This window comes from Ranitomeya imitator, chromosome 8 (assembly GCF_032444005.1).
Source record: "Ranitomeya imitator isolate aRanImi1 chromosome 8, aRanImi1.pri, whole genome shotgun sequence".
Lineage (NCBI taxonomy): Eukaryota > Metazoa > Chordata > Amphibia > Anura > Dendrobatidae > Ranitomeya > Ranitomeya imitator.
In genome coordinates, this window is record NC_091289.1 from 108,934,598 (window position 1) to 108,948,992 (window position 14,395).

A 14,395-nucleotide genomic window follows, 5' to 3' on the forward strand; every position below is an offset into this window, starting at 1 on the left:
GGTGGCCAGGTCTTTTTGGTGGCCTTCCTTGTCGAGGGATGTGCGTTCTTTCGTGCAGTCTTGTGGAGTTTGCGCTCGGGCTAAGCCTTGCTGTTCTCGGGCCAGTGGATTGTTGTCACCTTTGCCTATCCCGAAGAGGCCTTGGATGCACATTTCCATGGACTTTATTTCGGATCTCCCTGTCTCTCAAAAAATGTCCGTCATATGGGTTGTGTGTGACCGCTTTTCTAAGATGGTTCATCTGGTACCCTTGCCTAAGTTACCTTCCTCCTCTGAGTTGGTCCCTCTGTTTTTTCAAAACGTGGTTCGTTTGCATGGCATTCCGGAGAACATCGTTTCTGACAGGGGATCCCAGTTTGTGTCTAGATTTTGGCGGACGTTCTGTGCTAAGATGGGCATTGATTTGTCCTTTTCGTCTGCATTCCATCCCCAGACGAATGGTCAGACGGAACGAACTAATCAGACTTTAGAAACTTATTTAAGGTGTTTTGTTTCTGCTGATCAAGATGACTGGGTTTCCTTTTTGCCGCTTGCCGAGTTTGCCCTTAATAATCGGGCTAGTTCTGCTACCTTGGTTTCTCCTTTCTTTTGTAATTCGGGGTTTCATCCTCGTTTTTCCTCTGGTCAGGTGGAGCCTTCTGATTGTCCTGGAGTGGACATGGTGGTGGATAGGTTGCATCGGATTTGGAGTCATGTGGTGGACAATTTGAAGTTGTCCCAGGAGAGGGCTCAGCAGTTTGCTAATCGCCGTCGCCGCGTGGGTCCTCGACTTCTTGTTGGGGACTTGGTGTGGTTGTCTTCTCGTTTTGTTCCTATGAAGGTCTCTTCTCCTAAGTTCAAGCCTCGGTTCATCGGTCCCTATAGGATCTTGGAAATTCTTAACCCTGTGTCGTTTCGTTTGGATCTCCCGGCATCGTTTGCTATTCATAATGTGTTCCATCGGTCGTTGTTGCGGAAGTATGAGGTACCTGTTGTTCCTTCGCTTGAGCCTCCTGCTCCGGTGCTGGTGGAGGGTGAATTGGAGTATGTTGTGGAGAAGATCTTGGATTCTCGTGTTTCCAGACGGAAACTCCAGTATTTGGTCAAGTGGAAGGGTTATGGTCAGGAGGATAATTCTTGGGTGATTGCCTCTGATGTTCATGCTGCCGATTTGGTCCGTGCTTTTCATAGGGCTCATCCTGGTCGCCCTGGTGGTTCTCGTGAGGGTTCGGTGACCCCTCCTCAAGGGGGGGTACTGTTGTGAGTTCTGTTTTTGGGCTCCCTCTGGTGGTTACTGATGGTACTGGGTGACTTGTGTTCTCTGCGGTCTCTGGTGTCCACCTGTTCCATCAGGTTATGGGAGTTTCCTATTTAACCTGGCTTTTTTGTCATTTCCTCGCCGGCTATCAATGTAATCAGCGTGTCTTTTTACCTCTGCTCCCTGCGTCTGTTATCTTCAGGACAAGCTAAGTTTTGATTTTCCTGTTCCACGTTTTGCTTAATTTTTGTCTTAGTCCAGCTTGCAGATATGTGATTCCTTGCTGCTGGTTGCTCTAGTGGGCTGAAATTACTCCTCATGTTCCATGAGTTGGCACATGAGTTCAAGTAATTTCAGGATGGTCTTTTTGAAGGGTTTTTCGCTGACCGCGCAGTTCACTTTTGTATCCTCTGCTATCTAGCTTTAGCGGGCCTCATTTTTGCTGATTCTATTTTCATAACTACGTATGTGCTTTCCTCTCATTTCACCGTTATTACATGTGGGGGGCTGCTATTTCTGTGGGGTGTTTCTCTGGAGGCAAGTGAGGTCTGTGTTTCTTCTGATAGGGGAAGTTAATCCTTCGGCTGGCGCGAGACGTCTAGGAATCATCGTAGGCACGTTCCCCGGCTACTGCTAGTTGTGTGTTTAGGTTCAGGATCGCGGTCAGCTCAGGTTCCATCACCCTAGAGCTTGTTTTGTTTTTGTGCTTGTCCTTTTGTGATCCCCTGCCATTGGGATCATGACAGGCGTCATTGGCTGGAAGGAGCCAAGCATCGAGTGGTGGTCTTGACAGATCACAAGAATTTGACTTATCTTGAGTCTGCCAAACGGTTGAATCCAAGACAGGCTCGATGGTCGTTATTTTTCTCCCGTTTTGATTTTGTGGTTTCGTACCTTCCGGGCTCTAAGAATGTGAAGGCTGATGCCCTGTCAAGGAGTTTTGTGCCTGACTCTCCGGGTGTTCCTGAGCCGGCGGGTATTCTCAAAGAGGGGGTAATTTTGTCTGCCATCTCCCCTGATTTGCGGCGGGTGCTGCAAAAATTTCAGGCTGATAGACCTGACCGTTGCCCAGCGGAGAAACTGTTTGTCCCTGATAGATGGACTAGTAGAGTTATCTCTGAGATTCATTGTTCAGTGTTGGCTGGGCATACTGGAATCTTTGGTACCAGAGATTTGGTGGCTAGATCCTTCTGGTGGCCGTCTTTGTCACGGGATGTGCGTTCTTTTGTGCAGTCCTGTGGGACTTGTGCTCGGGCTAAGCCCTGCTGTTCTCGTGCCAGTGGGTTGCTTTTGCCCTTGCCGGTCCCGAAGAGGCCCTGGACGCATATTTCTATGGATTTTATTTCGGATCTCCCCGTCTCTCAAAAGATGTCGGTCATTTGGGTGGTTTGTGATCGCTTTTCTAAGATGGTCCATTTGGTACCTTTGTCTAAATTGCCTTCCTCCTCTGATTTGGTGCCATTATTTTTCCAGCATGTGGTTCGTTTACATGGTATCCCGGAGAACATCGTTTCTGACAGAGGTTCCCAGTTTGTTTCGAGGTTTTGGCGATCCTTTTGTGCTAGGATGGGCATTGATTTGTCTTTTTCCTCGGCTTTCCATCCTCAGACAAATGGCCAGACCGAACGAACTAATCAAACTTTGGAAACATATCTGAGATGCTTTGTTTCTGCTGATCAGGATGATTCGGTGTCCTTTTTGCCGTTGGCTGAGTTCGCCCTTAATAATCGGGCCAGCTCGGCTACTTTGGTTTCGCCGTTTTTCTGCAATTCTGGTTTCCATCCTCGTTTCTCTTCAGGGCAGGTTGAGTCTTCGGACTGCCCTGGTGTAGATACTGTGGTGGATAGGTTGCAGCAGATTTGGACTCATGTGGTGGACAATTTGACATTGTCCCAGGAGAAGGCTCAACGTTTCGCTAACCGCCGGCGCTGTGTGGGTCCCCGACTTCGTGTTGGGGATTTGGTTTGGTTGTCGTCTCGTTATGTTCCTATGAAGGTTTCCTCTCCTAAGTTTAAGCCTCGTTTCATTGGTCCGTATAAGATTTCTGAGGTTATCAATCCTGTGTCATTTTGTTTGGTCCTTCCTGCTTCTTTTGCCATCCATAATGTGTTCCATAGGTCGTTATTGCGGAGATACGTGGCGCCTGTGGTTCCATCCGTTGATCCTCCTGCCCCGATGTTGGTTGAGGGGGAGTTGGAGTATGTGGTGGAGAAGATTTTGGATTCTCGTGTTTCGAGACGGAAACTCCAGTACCTGGTCAAGTGGAAGGGTTATGGTCAGGAAGATAATTCCTGGGTTTTTGCCTCTGATGTTCATGCTGCCGATCTGGTTCGTGCCTTTCATTTGGCTCAGCTTGGTCGGCCTGGGGGCTCTGGTGAGGGTTCGGTGACAATATACTACGTGGCTCTGTGCTGTATACTACGTCACTGTGCAATATATTATGTCGCTGTGCAATATACTACGTGGCTCTGTGCTGTATACTACGTGGCTGGACAATATACTACCTCGCTGTCTAATATACTACGTGGCTCTGTGCTGTATACTACGTCGCTGTGCAATATATTATGTCGCTGTGCAATATTCTACGTGGCTCTGTGCTGTATACTACGTGGCTCGGCAATATACTACATGGCTCTGCTGTATACTACGTGGCTGGGCAATATGCTACGTGGCTGGGCAATATACTATGTGGCTCTGTGCTGTATACTACGTGGCTGGCCAATATACTACGTCGCTGTGCAATATACTACGTGGCTCTGTGCTGTATACTACGTGGCTGGGCAATATACTACGTAAATGGGCAATATACTACGTGACTGGCCAATATACTACGTCGATGGGCAATATACTACGTGGCTGGGCAAAAATCTACGTGGCTGGGCAATATACTATGTGGCTGGGCAATATACTACGTGGCTGGGCAATATACTACGTAGCTGGGCAATATACTACGTGGACATGCATAATGCCTATTCTAGAATACCCGATGCGTTAGAATCGGGGCACTATCTAGTCTACTATATTATTGTCTAATGGTCACTTCCGTCTTTCTGTCTGTCCTTCTGTCTGTCACGGATATTCATTGGTCGCGGCCTCTGTCTGCAATGGAATCCAAGTATAAGATATACTTGGCACACTCATATGGGTCTGATGCAAAAATAGTGTTTATTATATACATACAGTATTCAAATGTTTCGGTCTACCAAAGACCTTCATCAGTGTGCTCTATGAAGAGCTGAAAAAGGGTATAGAGCATAGACCCTTATGAGTGATATTAATCTATGGAAAGCTGAGAAGGGTATAGAGCATAGACCCTTTGGAATAATGTAGCATCAAGATAGTAGGATAAACAGGGGATCCTGGAATAGAGGGCTCTAGACCGGCCAATCGAGCCTTAGAGGAGGCTGTGGAGAGAGGAGACGGACGCGGTATCCACCGCAGGTCACAGGAGCTGAATGGCGGCGGTCATGGAATCCAAGTCGCTGATTGGTCGCGGCAAAATGCCCACGACCAATCAGCAACGGGCGCAGTCCGGCGACAACATGGCCGCTCCTTCCTCCCCGCAGTCAGTGCCCGCTCCATACTCCCCTCCAGTCAGCCCTCACACCGGGTTAATAGCAGTGTTAATGGACCTCGTTATGCCGCGGTGTCACGCACTCCATTAACGCTGCTATTAACCCTGTGTGACCAACGTTTTACTATTGATGCTGCCTATGCGGCATCAATAGTAAAAAGATCTAATGTTAAAAATAATTAAAAAAACAAAATCGTTATATACTCACCGTTCTTCGGCCCCTCGGATCCACAACAGGCCTTTCCCGCTCGCGACGCTCCGGTAACCGGTCCATGCTGCGATCTCGCGAGATGATGATGTAGCGCTCTCGCGAGACCGCTACGTCATCATCTCGCGAGACCGCAATGCACTCTTGAGACCGGAGCGCGCGAGGAGCGTCGGTAACTGCTTCGCTTGGATCCGGAAGGTGAGTATATAACTATTTTTTAATTTAATTCTTTTTTCTAACAGGGATATGATGCCCACATTGCTATGTGGGCTGTGCAATATACTACATGGACTGTGCAATATACTACGTGGGCTGAGCAATATACTCCGTGGGCTGCGCAATATACTCCGTGGGCTGTGCAATATACTACGTGGGCTGTGCAACATGGCTGGGCAATACACTACGTGAGCTGTGCTATATACTACCTGGGCTGTGCAACATACTAGGTGAGTGGGCAACGTGGAGGGGCAATATACTACGTGACTGGGCAATATACTACATGGCTGGGCAATATACTACGTGGCTGGGCAATATACTAGCTCACTGGGCAATATACTACGTGGCTGGGCAATATACTACATGGCTGGGCAATATACTACGTCACTGGGCAATATACTACGTTACTGGCCAATATACTATGTGGCTGGGCAATATACTACATAGCTGGGCAATATACTACGTGGCTGGGCAATATACTACATGGCTGGGCAATATACTACGTGGCTGTGCTATATACAATGTGGACATGCATATTCTAGAATACCCGATGCGTTAGAATCGGGCCACCATCTAGTCTTTAATATTTATATCAATGTCAAAAAAACACAAATTGTTATGTCCAAAATTAGAAGTAAAGCGCATATTTTCATCATTGGTATTATTTAAATATGCCACAAATTTTTCGAATTCAGAAATATCACCATCCCAGATAAAAAATATATCGTCCAAATAACGTAAATAGCATTTTATATGCTTCAAGAAGGGATTCTTTATACCAGTAATAAACTTCTCCTCAAAGGCTGCCAAGAATAAATTGGTGAAAATGCATGCTACGGGCATACCCATTGCGGTACCGACCACTTGTAGGTACCACTGATCCAGAAATTTGAATGCGTTGTGAGTTAATACAAAAACAAGCCCCTCTAATATAAAAGAAACATATGTGGACAATTTATTTGAATTGTGTAAAATTCTCTCTACCGCTGCTATACCAAGATTGTGCGGGATTCTGGTGCATAGACTCTCTATATCTATAGAAGTTAAAGAAAAATTAGGTTGCCATTCAATTGACTGTAAAATCCTGAGAAAGTCACCAGAATCGCGCACAAAAGAAGGAATTTGGGACAGCAGCGGTTTTAAACACCAATCCAGATATTGGGAAAGAGGTTCTGTGACAGAATTCAGAACTGACACAATCGGTCGTTCGGGAGGGTGTGAAACTGACTTGTGAATTTTTGGAATTGTATACCAATGTGGGATACAGGGAAATGAAGGAAACAGTTTCTCACCTTCCTTTTGAGTCAACACACCATTTTCAAAATTTTTGTGCAGGAATTACATTAGAGAAGTTTTGTATTTAGAAATAGGATTACTAGTGAGGCGTATATATGTGTCTGTTTGATTCAATTGGGACAATGCCCCTGTATATAATAATCCTTTTCTAATACAACTATATTACCGCCTTTATCTGCGCTGCGGAAAACAACATCGTCCCATAATTGCATATCTCTCAGCTCTTTTTGTTGTTGTAAAGTAAGATTTTTTGGCGGAGTCTGATAAATTAGAGCCTCAGGCCGGCCTCACACTCAGTGTATAAAAATACGGTCCGTTACTTACGGCCGTAATACGCAGAAAAATCCCCAAAATAGTGATCTGTATGTCATCCGTAGGCAGGGTGTGTCAGCGTATTTTGCGCATGGCATCCTCCGTATCTAATCCGTATGGCATCCGTACTGCGAGATTTTCTCGCAGGCTTGCAAAACCAACATACGGACATACAATGGATCCATGGGCTCAAATAATCGTAAAAACATATATACTGTCTATATATATACACTGTATATGTATATATATATATGTCAGTGAGACACACATATATATATATATATATATATATATTAATATATCATACAGCGCAAGATAGCTTAACAGCCGGTAATTCAATTGCCGGCTTTTCCTATCTCTTTCTCAAACCCGACATGATATGAGACATGGTTTACATACAGTAAACCATCTCATATTCTTTTTTTTTTTGCATATTCCACACTACTAATGTTAGTAGTGTGTATGTGCAAAATTTGGGTGCTCTAGCTATGAAATTAAAGGGTTAAATCGCGGAAAATTTGTCCTGGGCTCCCACGCAATTTTCTCCGCCAGAATGGTAAAGCTAGTGGCTGATGGCAGATATTAATAGCCTAGAGAGGATCCATGGTTATTGCCCCCCTCCCTGGCTAAAAACAACTGCCCCCAGCCACCCCAGAAAAGGCACATCTGGAAGATGCGCCTATTCTGGCACTTGGCCACTCTCTTCCCATTCCCGTGTAGCGGTGGGATATGGGGTAATGAAGGGTTAATGTCACCTTGCTATTGTAAGGTGACATTAAGCCAGATTAATAATGGAGAGGCATCAATTATGACACCTATTTATTATTAATCCTATAGTATGAAATGGTTAAAAAAATACATATTATTACAAAGTATTTTAATGAAATAAATACACAGGTTGTTGGAATATTTTATTATACTGGTAATCCACCTGAAGACCCTTGTCACCTGTAACAAATGTCAAAAAAACAAACAACAACAAACAATATTCTAGGCTGGTAAACTGGCACATGCGCCACAAGTGCAGGGCCGGTTTTAGACAAAGTGGGGCCCTTGGGGCACCCCAGGAGTACGGTTGCCACAGTGGCATTGCCTCCCTCACAGGGGGTTATGTCATGCCTGGAAGCAAGAAGGGATCCCCTTAGCAAGTAACAATGGCATGCAACACTTCCCTGACACCAGACCAGAAGGGGGAACTCTAAACCCAGTTTCAGGGGAGCTGCTCTATAAGTTCTGGCCTAGAGGCGGGGTTAGTCTCTTAGTCTGAGCAGACAGAGAGGAGAGAGGAAGTCAAGGAAGAACCTGAGGATTGGAGCTGTAGAGAAGCTCACCTTAGGGCCAAGTGCTAGAGTCCGTGGTTGTACTGAAGTCCCAGCAGCTAAATCCGGAGGGCAGGGGACTGCAGGTCTCCTGGCCCATCACAACATCTGAAGGCACAGCAGCAAATGAGAGCCCAGAGCCACCACAAAGGAGTGACACCTGTAATAGGCTCAAGCTGCCTGCCATACAGACAAGGACTAAAGAACAAGAAGGAGCAGAGAACTGAGCACAGCTTTAGTCAGCAAGGACCTCAAAATACAGTGCAATAGGGAGGCCTACTCTGAACTCATCTGGTTAGGTGGATCCCAAATTGCTTCCAGGCTTCCCAATCTCCATAACCATATGTAATCAATGCCATGGCCCCACAAACACACAGTATAGTAGCCCCCCACACGCAGTATAATGCAGCCACCCACACACATAGTATAGTGCAGACCCCCACACACAGTATAGCGCAGCCCACAAAACACAGTATAATGCAGCTCCCTAAGAGTATAATGCAGCCCCACATACACACAGTATAATTAAGCCCCCAGAGTATAAAGCAGCCCCCTCAGAGTATAATGCATCCCTACACAGTATAATGCAGCACCCACAAACACACAGTATAGTGCAGCCCCCACAAACAGTATAATGTAGATCCCACACACAGTATAATGCAGCCCCCCACACACATTGTGCAGTCCTCCAACACACAGTGCAGCCCCCCCACACAGTATAGTGCAGCCCTCACACACACAGTATAGTGCAGTCCCCCCCACACAGTATAGGTCTGTACCCCCACACACTATTGTGCAGCAGACACATATACACTATAATGCATACACACACACACATACACTATAATACAGACATACACACACTATAATGCACACACACATATACACAATACTTAGCTTTCCTTCTTGTTCTCCAGCTAGTCTGACTTCTGCAGAGTGTCCCTGCATCTCATCAGCTCCAGTACTGAAATATGCTAAGTCAGAGGCAGAGGGGAGTATTGGGAGAGGGATTGTCACATGACGCTCTCTCCTCCATCACTGCTTTCAACTTTATTGGCATCTATGATGCCGATAAGTTGAATGCGCGATGCGGGGAGGGGGCGGTGCTGGGCCCCTCTTAGACAAGCTTCATAGTAGCGTTCGGCAGGGCTGAGGACAAAAGCCATCTTCCTCCATGAAGCCCCGCCCACTGCTGCTTCTCTTCCTTCAGCTGTCTGCATGCATCCTGCATACCCTATCTTTAACATTGGGTACGCAGGCCATACGGATGTATGCGGATGCCTCATCATGGGTTGTCTTGACACTGCGCTGACCTGCATCATAGATGCTGATAAGTTGAATGCGCGATGCGGGGAGGGCGCGGTGCTGGGCCCCTCTTACTCTGGGGCCCCCACAAACACACACAGTATAGTAACCCCCCACACACAGTGTAATACAGCCCCCCGACACACGCACAGTATAGTGCAGCCCCGAAACACAACAAAATGCAGCTCATTAAGAGTATAATGCAGCCCCCCACACACAGTATAATGCAGCCCCCCAGAGTATAAAGCAGCCCTCTCAGAGTACAATGCAGCCCTACACAGTATAATGCAGCCATCACAAACACACAGGATATTGCATGTTGTGAATTCTGCTCTTGGGTTCCCTCCAGTGGTTGTAGGTGGGAATGCAGTTGTCTCTGAGTCGCAGTCCTGGCCAGGTGTATCTGCTGATTGCAGTTCTGACTGGGATATTTAGGTGTGCAGGATTCATTGGTCCTTGCCAGTTGTTGATGTTTCTTGTGAAGTGTTGGATCACTTTCTGGCTTCTCCTGCTTAGCTGCCAATTCAGCAAAGATAAGCGTCTGGTTTTTGTTTCTGTGGCACACATGCAGTGTGCTTATATTCTGTGCTATTCATTTGTTTTTCTCTTGTCCAGCTTAGACTGTGTCAGTGTTTTCTCAGTCTTGTTGGATTCTCTGGAGTTGCAGATATACGCTCCACATCTTTAGTTAGATGGTGGAGTTTTTGTATTTTCTGCTGTGGATATTTTTGGAAGGATTTTTAATACTGACCGCTTAGTATGCTGTCCTATCCTTTCCTATTTAGCTAGTGTGTGCCTCATTTGCTAAATCCTGTTTCCTGCCTGCATGTGTCTTTTCCTCTACTACTCACAGTCAATATTTGTGGGGGCTGCCTATCCTTTGGGGTTCTGCTCTGAGGCAAGGTAGAAATTCCTATTTCCATCTATAGGGGTATTTAGTCCTCCGGCTGTGTCGAGGTGTCTAGGTTTTGTTAGGCACACCCCACGGCTACTTCTAGTTGCGGTGTTAAGATCAGGGTTTGCGGTCAGTATAGTTACCACCTACTCTAGTGAAAGTTATTCATGCTCTCCAAGGTCACCTGATCATAACAGTACAACTGGCCAATAATGAGTTAAATGCATCTCAGAAGAAGGGAAGAAAGGTCTTGAGCCATTTTTTTTTCTTCAGTTTACTTTGTCTTCTCCTCCCTCTTTATCTCTGGGTGGCTGAAGAGCCTTGTGCTAGCATGAATGTTCAGGAGTTAGCTTCTCGTGTAGACCAGCTTGCTGCTAGGGTACAGGGTATTTCTGATTATATTGTTCAGACTCCTGTTTTAGAACCGAAGATTCCTACTCCTGATTTGTTTTTTGGTGACAGGTCCAAATTTTTGAGTTTTAAAAACTGTAAACTGTTTTTTGTTTTGAGACCTCGATCCTCTGGTGATTCCATTCAGCGGGTTAAACTTGTCATCTCCCTGCTGCGTGGCGACCCGCAGGATGGGGAATTTTCCCTGGAATCTGGGAATCCAGCTTTGCTTGATGTAGACTCCTTTTTTCAGGCTTTGGGATTGTTATATGATGAACCTAATTCTGTGGATCAAGCTGAGAAGACCTTGTTGGCCCTGTCTGAGGGTCAAGAGGCGGCAGAATTGTATTGTCAGAAATTCAGAAAATGGTCGGTGTTGACTAAATGGAATAATGATGCTTTGGCGGCAATTTTCAGAAAGGGTCTTTCTGAATCCGTTAAAGATGTTATGGTTTCCCACGCCTTCCGGTCTGAGTGATTCTATGTCTCTGGCCATTCAGATTGACCGGCGCTTGTGGGAGCGCAGAACTGTGCGCGCTGTGGCGTTATCCTCAGAGCAAATTCCTGAGCCAATGCAGTGTGATAGGATTCTGTCTAGAACAGAACGACAAGGTTTCAGACGTCAGAATAGGTTGTGTTATTATTGTGGCGACGCTTCTCATGTCATTTCTTTCTGCCCTAAGCGGACAAAGAGGATTGCCAGTTCAATTACCATCAGTACTGTACAACCTAAATTTTTGTTATCTGTGTCCTTGATCTGCTCATTGTCATCATTTTCTGTCATGGCGTTTGTGGATTCAGGCGCCGCCTTGAACTTAATGGACTTTGAGTTTGCCAAGCGTTGTGGTTTTCCCTTGCAGCCTTTGCAGAACCCTATTCCTTTAAGGGGCATTGATGCTACACCTTTGGCTAAAAATAAGCCCCAGTTTTGGACACAGGTGACCATGTGCATGGCGCCAGTCCATCAGGAAGATTGTCGATTTCTGGTGTTGCATAATTTGCATGATGCTATCGTGCTGGGTTTTCTGTGGTTGCAGGTACATAATCCTGTGTTGGATTGGAAGTCCATGTCTGTGACTAGTTGGGGTTGTCAGGGGGTTCATAATGATGTTCCTTTGATGTCAATCTCCTCTTCTGAAATTCCAGAGTTTTTGTCTGATTTTCAGGATGTATTCGATGAGCCCAAGTCCAGTTTCCTTCCATTGCACAGGGACTGCGATTGTGCTATTGACATAATTCCAGGCTGTAAATTTCCTAAGGGTCGACTTTTCAACCTGTCTGTGCCTGAACATACCTCCATGCGGAGCTATATTAAGGAGTCTTTGGAGAAAGGGCATATTCGACCATCTTCTTCACCTTTAGGAGCGGGGTTCTTTTTTGTTGCTAAAAAAGATGGTTCCTTGAGATCCTGTATTGATTATCGCGGTCAAGTTTCAATACCCTTTACCTTTGCTTTCCGATTTGTTTGCTAGGATTAAGGGAGCTAGTTGGTTTACTAAGATTGACCTTCGGGGGGGGGGGCATATAATCTTGTTCGTATTAAGCAGGGTGATGAATGGAAAACTGCATTTAACACGCCCGAAGGCCATTTTGAGTCCCTTGTGATGCCATTCGGACTCTCTAATGCTCCATCTGTTTTTCAGTCCTTCATGCATGATCTCTTCCGGACTTATCTTGATAAATTCTTGATTGTATATTTGGACGATATTTTGATTTTTTCCGATGATTGGGAGTCTCATGTGCAACAGGTCAGGATATTTCAGATCCTTCGTGACAATGCTTTGTTTGTGAAAGGGTCTAAGTGTCTCTTTGGGGTGCAGAAGGTTTTTTTTGGGGCTTTATTTTTTCTCCCTCGTCTATAGAGATGGATCCGGTTAAGGTTCAGGCCATTCATGATTGGATTCAGCCCACATCCGTGAAGAGCCTTCAGAAATGTTTGGGTTTTGCAAATTTTTATCGCCGTTTCATTGCTAATTTTTCCAGCGTGGTTAAACCCTTGACCGATTTGACAAAGAAAGGCGCTGATGTGGTGAATTGGTCCTCTGTGGCTGTCTCTGCCTTTCAGGCGCTTAAACGTCGATTTACTTCTGCTCCGGTGTTGCGCCAACCGGATGTTTCTCTTCCGTTTCAGGTTGAGGTTGACGCTTCTGAGATTGGGGCAGGGGCCGTTTTGTCTCAGAGGGATCCTGTTGGTTCCTTGATGAAACCGTGTGCCTTCTTTTCCCGTAAGTTTTCGCCTGCTGAACGCAATTATGATGTCAGCAATCGAGAGTTGTTGGCTATGAAGTGGGCGTTTGAGGAGTGGCGACATTGGCTTGAGGGAGCTAAGCACCGTATTGTGGTCTTGACCGATCATAAGAATCCGATTTACCTCGAGTCTGCCAAACGGCTGAATCCTAGACAGACTCGATGGTCCTTGTTTTTTTTCCCATTTTGATTTTGTGGTCTCGTACCTTCCGGGTTCTAAGAATATTAAGGCTGATGCCCTCCCTAGGAGTTTTTTGCCTGATTCTCCTGAGGTCTTAGAACCGGTCGGTATTCTGAAAGAAGGGGTGGTCCTTTCTGCTATTTTCCCTGATTTACGATGGGTTCTTCAGGAATTTCAGGCTGACAAACCTGACCGCTGTCCTGTGGGGAAACTGTTTGTTCCTGACAGATGGACTAGTAGAGTGATTTCTGAGGTTCACTGTTCCGTGTTGGCTGGTCATCCTGGCATTTTTGGTACCAGAGACTTGGTTGGTAGGTCCTTTTGGTGGCCTTCTTTGTCGCGTGATGTGCGTTTTTTTGTGCAGTCCTGTGGGACTTGTGCGCGGGCCAAGCCTTGTTGTTCCCGTGCTAGTGGGTTGCTTTTGCCATTGCCAGTCCCTGAGAGGCCCTGGACGCATATTTCGATGGATTTTATTTCTGATCTTCCGGTCTCCCAGAGGATGTCGGTTATCTGGGTTGTTTGTGACCGGTTCTCTAAGATGGTTTATTTGGTGCCTTTGCCTAAATTGCCTTCCTCTTCAGATTTGGTTCCGTTGTTTTTTTCGGCATGTGGTTCGTTTGCATGGTATTCCGGAGAATATTGTGTCCGACAGAGGTTCCCAGTTTGTTTCTAGGTTTTGGCGGGCCTTTTGTGCTAGGCTGGGCATTGATTTGTCTTTTTCTTCTGCGTTTCATCCTCAGACAAATGGCCAGACCGAGCGAACTAATCAGACTTTGGAGACTTATTTGAGATGCTTTGGGTCTGCTGATTAGGATGATTGGGTGGCCTTCTTGCCATTGGCCGAGTTTGCCCTTAATAATCGGGCGAGTTCGGCTACTTTGGTTTCGCCTTTCTTTTGTAATTTTGGTTTTCATCCTCGTTTTTCTTCTGGGCAGGTTGAGCCTTCTGACTGTCCTGGTGTGGATTCTGTGGTTGACAGGTTGCAGCAGATTTGGGCTCATGTGGTGGACAATTTGGTGTTGTCTCAGGAGGAGGCTCAACGTTTTGCTAACCGTCGTCGGTGTGTTGGTTCCCGGCTTCGGGTTGGGGATCTGGTCTGGTTGTCTTCCCGTCATGTTCCTATGAAGGTTTCTTCCCCTAAGTTTAAGCCTCAGTTTATTGGTCCTTGTAAGATTTCTGAGATTATTAATCCGGTGTCTTTTCGTTTGGCGCTTC